The following is a 6000-nucleotide window of genomic DNA, read 5'->3' as shown; positions in this document are numbered from 1 at the left end:
TTCATTAACTTTCTAAAACATCGTTTTCATAGTTTTTAAACTTGAACTTGAATATTTTTCAAGTCTGAATAACAAATACAAAAATAAGTCGTATTTAACTTTTATTCACCAAGGAAATCAATACAAAAATAATGAATATTTATCATGTGTTGTAGCTAAATTTCTATACCGTGTAGTGACTCTGGGGGCGGATCCGGGAGGGCGCGGAAGGCGGTGACGCGCTTTAATAATCCCCAAAGATTTTTTTTTTTGCCAAAGTACAGCCATTCAACGTGCGATATTAGGATACTGCCAGGTGTTGCATCTCTCTCTTCCTCTCTCTACCCGTACCCGCGCTCTTCTTCCCCTGTTCGCGCACAGTAAATCCGCGCTGCGCGTCCACAGCTGATCAAACAGATTTCGCTCTCCTGCTGCACATCACCTGCTGCCTGCTGTCGGTAAGTGGACATCAATAACTAATGTCATCCCTTACTCAAATGTGTCATGGTCACCATAGTTCCTAGCTAAAACACCATAGTTACTTTGTTTTACAACAAAAACGTAGTAACTTTGTATTAGCTAGTGTACACACATCAAAAACAAGCTAAAGAAAACTCTAGTAATAGCCTATTCTCAAAGCTTCTTACGCTGGTACACTTTATTCATTTATTGTGATTTTACTCACGTAATAGTAACTGCAGTAAGTTAATTTCCTGTACTTTCCGACGGAAACTTACCACGGTACATTTTCGAAAGGAAACTTCTAGTACTAGAAAATCTTTACGCACGTTATGTTAAACTTGGGCGCGCGTCAGTGACTCAGAATGCGCCTTACTTTGTTTGGAAACACAATCTTCCTGAAACGTGTTGCGAGGGTTTAACTGTTTCTGTGTGCCCTTATTGCTCTCGAAGCTCAATTGGGAAAGCATTGCGTTAACAACGCAAGGGTTATGGGTTCAATCCCGACGGAACCCATAGTTGAAAAGTATAGATTGAATGCACTTTAACTTTGAATGATGGCATCTGCCAAATGCATCAGTTATTGTAAATAAATATAGGCTAGCTGGCAAGTCGGTGTTTTCACAACACAAGTGTTTTGACAACACAAGTGTGGTTCTGTGAAACCTAAACTAAACACGTGACAACAATTATGTAGTTAGATACTAAAACATGATACTAAAAATAATACATGGAAATTGTTTACAGTCATTGGGTTATTTGACGTTTATGTGCTTGCAGATCTCTGACATATTCTGGACTTTGCAGACATTGTTTATTAGCTCTGTGCAAACATACTCCATTACTCAATGTTGAACATGATAAGATATTGATAAGAGAAACAAGAGATTTTGGATGAGAGGAAAAAAGGGTTCTGGGGCATTTTAAGTAGGCAGACAGGTCATTGTGGGTCATTTCAGGTCATAAGGATGAACAGACCACACATTTAATGTGATGGTACCCTCATTTTTGCAATTCATATATGCATTGAAATATGACGTTTAACTGTACCGAGTCTAATGCGGTGGTCTGCTGTATCAAATGAGGACCACCTGTATGTCCTGTATTTTATCTCATCTCATCATTTTTCTATCATGGCTTGGTCTATTTTCTAGCCATTTACTTTTCATCAAAAATATGATGGCACATTTGCTCCAGGATTATCAGGAATTCTCCTATTCATATATCTTTCCTACCTGAAATGAAACCAGAACAGAACTAATGTGATTTTTTTATGTGATCTGCTGAAGGGAGAAACCCAGGAGAATGCGAGGGAGAAAATCTGTCAGAGGTCTCTTTCCTTTTAAGTAATGGACAGGGTTTTCTACTGGATGTAATGGGCTGTTATCATTCAAAATCACTGTTTTTTGTACTGATGCTTTCAGACTGTAACCTCTATATACAAAGATTGGATTCTTTTGTGAAGTGTGACTTCTGCAAAAATTAACCAATCTTCAGAGGGCTGGATGTTATCATGTTATATCAGCTGGTGGAAATGTTCGATTATAGCATTATATACAGTAGTCAGTATATGTGCACATTAGTTAAAGTGTGGAAAACAAGATGAGTTGTTTATATATTTTGTCTCAATAATGTGAACTTCACATTTTCATATTTTGTATAGCACTTTTCACAATGCTTTTAATCTCAAAGCAGCACATACAAGGTGTGCGTATATTGACAGAGATAGTATAGCAAAAGTCCTGCCTGAGTTAAGAAGAGTTTTGGAGATTTTAGTCTTTCCTCATTTAAGTACATTGGACCCATGCTTGTGTTTCTTGCTTTGATATAAAGTAGCTGGCCGAGGGTGTGGCCAAGATTGACACAGGGTGAACTGATTCACCTTTGATATCACTTTGATATCATTTATTTTACAACGTCTTGGTTGTACATGACTCATTCAGTTATAATTTAGATTTGGATCTTTTTTTATTATAGCTGGAATATTAGTACATAATGTTTTTGCTGTGTTGCATTTCTCAGTATTTGTTATGTCAGCTTTCATTTTGGTACATCAAGTGGAAAAAAACAAACACAAATGAACCTTTTAAGTACTTTTGTTGGTCCAAACACACAAATGGTACTCCCATTAATATAAGGACTTTTCATTGCCTTAATGGTTTATAAATGGAGCAAATACGTTATTTTCTATTTTAAAATTCTTTTTTATCCTTTTTAGTAGGGCTGCACGATTAATCATATTTTTATCATGATAAAAATATGTGCGCACCACGATTAATTAAAGAAAACCGTCAAGATTAATGTGTAATACCAAGCAATGGGTCTCATTCACTAAGCATGCGTACGCACAAATTTGTGCGTAAAATGTGCGTATAGACGTTCTAACTTAACAACAAAAACTGTATGCAAAAACGTAAGAACAACTTAGACCACATGTGCGCAATAATCATGGACAAGGAAAAAAAACTATAATATATATCTGGCTATATTTTGGTTATATATATTTTTTCCTTGTTCATGATTATTGTGTACGAGTGGTCCAAGTTGTTTTTACGTTTTTGCATACATTTAACTCTTTCACTGCCAGCGTTTTTAAAAAAAGTTGCCAGCCATGATTTCATGATTTTCACCAAAGTTTAATGCCTTCCAGAAAATGTTCTTCTTTAAATATATAAACATACAATATACCCAATGAATGAACAGACCCTCTGCTTTCAAACAAAAAAAAAAACGTTTCATCCTACCTTCAGTGGTTCTTTTGTAATCAGCTTTTGAATATGGGTAGGTATCTGCAAAAACACCACATTTTGAGCAAAAAGCAGAGATAATTAAATTTTTGTGACGGACTTTCATAGAGATCTCATTCAGAGCGATCTTTAAAACAGACACGGACATGCAGCCGCTTGCCATAGGGCAATACTTCCGGGTTTAAAAAGTTGGGGAATTGCGGAAAGACGAAAAATCTCGTCATTGGCGGGGAAGCGTTTTCTCTTAATTGACGAGATATCTCGTCAATGGCGGTGAAAGAGTTAAAATAAAATTTTGTATGAAAGTTTTTGTTGAATCATGATTTGTAAGTTAAAACATCCGTACGCACATTTTACGAGCAAATTTGTTCGTACACATGTTTAGTGAATGAGACTCATTGTGTTTGTTTGTTGTTATGGGCGGAGTCAGAGTATACGGAATGGATGACAGACAGCGTCTGATGTGACAGCATCTAAATTGCAAGCGCGGTCTGTTATTGTAGAAGTACGTTGGCAACGCAAGATTTATAGTCATTCACCTTGAACGAACATAATGGCAAGAAAGTGCAGAAATACGTTAGTTCCCAAAAAGGGTCATACTCCATTTCGGATTCTAGGAAAGTTACGAGTATTATTATATACGATAATATGAAATACATGGCTGTAAAGTGTAATAAAATACTAAAGTGAATGGAAGTTATTCGCAATCATGATTTTAAAACGTGATCAAAAGTTTGAACAAAATAACCGCGAAGACATTTTGGCCTGTTATCGCGTAGCATAGTGATAGACCAATATACCGGTCAGCTGATATATCGGGCCTATTTTTGCGAGTTTTATGTGTATCGGCATTGGCCGATACGTGCTTCTGTGTTCACCGATAGTTTTTTCCGGCATTATTTACAGACAGAGTGCTGGAAGCCACAAGCGATTGCAGGTCATGTGACTAAAAACAACCAACCTTTCCATGACAACATTGATCATAGCTGGACAAAGCGGGTTTTTATTTCTCATCTTTATATATATTTGTAGTAGTAAAGTGCTAGAAATCAATATCCTTTGCTGATAGTTCCTCGTCATTGTGGAGAGCGCAGTTCATGGTTCAATAGCACCCTCACCTCTTTTTACTATTTGTTAAATATAGTTTTTTTAAGTTTAATAAATGTTACTTTTTTAAATTGAGACTTTTAACATTTGGCATCATTGTGTAATTTTTATGATGTAAATTGAGTGCGCCAAAGCAGTATCGGCTCCAAATATCGGCTCAAGAAAATCGGCAGCCTGTATCGGTCATCGGCTAAAGCTGATGAAATAAAAACAAAAAAAATCCGGTACAAAAAAAATCCATATTGGTTGATCCCTAGTGCAGCATACATTTTATTATTTAGTATTTTAATTAAGCCATTTTAAATCCTTCACAATGTATAGTAGCATAAGGTTTTCCTACATTGTGATATTTGTCCACATAATGTCAAACAAACATCCAAAAGCAAGTGGACTGTTGACTGGTGTCCTTTTATGTGAACAGTGACCGCTAAATTGGATCTGAATTTTTACTCATTCTCTTTTGCACTGCACTTCTTTTTCACACACTTCTCTCTTTTGTTCATTCTTTGTGGTTTTATTTTGTCCGGCTTTGAATAGGCCAGCTTTTATTATCATCCCTCACTCCCTAAAAACATGAGTGATTGCTGTGAGGTCTCAGTTAGGAGAACATGACTGGTGTCAATGGCTGGATGGGTTCAAATACAAATAATTGTGTGTGTGTCGATGGTTGTGTATTGGTAACTGGGGTGATTTGGGACTGTAGGTGCCCAACAGGAAATAAATGGAAACTTATTTCTAGTTTAGGTTTCAAGAAATTTCAACTTGGCAGAAGAATCTTATTAAGATGGAGAAAGGTTCTCCCAGGCACTGTGTGTTGTGTGTAGGGGTTTCTTCATCCTGTCCTTGGCCTTTTGTTCAATGGCATGCGTGTTTGGCTTGTAGCCATTCGGAGCTTTACAAAAGAGGCAGCTATGCTGACCTCCGGTAAAACCTACAAAATTATCTGTGTTTAGCAGCAAATGTATATTGTGTCATGTCTATAAAAGCAACAACTGTGACCGTGAAGTAAAATTAAGGTAAAATTAAAATTTGGCTTTTAGTTTTTGTCACACATGATTTTGGTCTTCTGAACTTGAAGAAGTCGATATAAAAAGCAGTCGGATTGCTTTAATGGATTTGTTAATTTTTGTTGCAACCTTTTACACTTATATCTCTTCTCTTAAGGCATTACCTTCTACATGCATTGAAATGTGTTAATAATACAAAATAAATAAATAAAAAGCGATATGTGACCCTGCCTGTGAAAATCCAGCACTTTTTTCTTTATTTGCACCATAAAACTTAATTCTGTGTAACTGGAACCTGTTGTACACAAATGTGAACAATAAAACGGCTTCATGTTCAAAGAAAAATATTTGGTTATTATATTTATTGGTTCTTCCTAACCCCAAATAGCTGGAAGAAATGCAAGCCAAACCTTAGGAGGTTAAGTCTTTACGATGGCATCGTTACGGGAAGCCAGTTATTATAGTTTATAACATTTAAAATATGAATATTTTTATTACAATATTACACTGATTACCCGCAAAAAGCCTTTTTAACCCCTTCAGAGCCGTATGGATTACCTCTGTAAGATTGGATGCACTTTTTGTGCTTCAAAGTCAGTTGTTGTTCCCTGATCCCTGTTTTCTCCAATTATAAGCTTGGAAAAGCAAGGACATTTACTAAAATAACTCCAAATGTGTTTGTCTGAAAGATGATGGACATG

The 6000-nt window shown here is 36.2% G+C and overlaps 1 protein-coding gene across 1 annotated transcript in view; it reads left to right on the top strand.

The window, feature by feature from the left end:
- Positions 1-237: 237 nt before the first annotated feature.
- Positions 238-6000, top strand: part of esr2b (estrogen receptor 2b) — a 38243-nt gene continuing 32480 nt past the window's right edge. The window contains exon 1 of the mRNA XM_065296310.2: positions 238-437. The gene's annotated coding sequence lies outside the window, so the exon portion shown is untranslated. The remainder of the gene's footprint in view (positions 438-6000) is intronic.

This window comes from Paramisgurnus dabryanus, chromosome 20, assembly GCF_030506205.2.
Source record: "Paramisgurnus dabryanus chromosome 20, PD_genome_1.1, whole genome shotgun sequence".
Lineage (NCBI taxonomy): Eukaryota > Metazoa > Chordata > Actinopteri > Cypriniformes > Cobitidae > Paramisgurnus > Paramisgurnus dabryanus.
The sequence above is the reverse complement of the archived record's forward strand: the minus strand, read 5'-3'. Positions and strand labels throughout refer to the sequence as shown.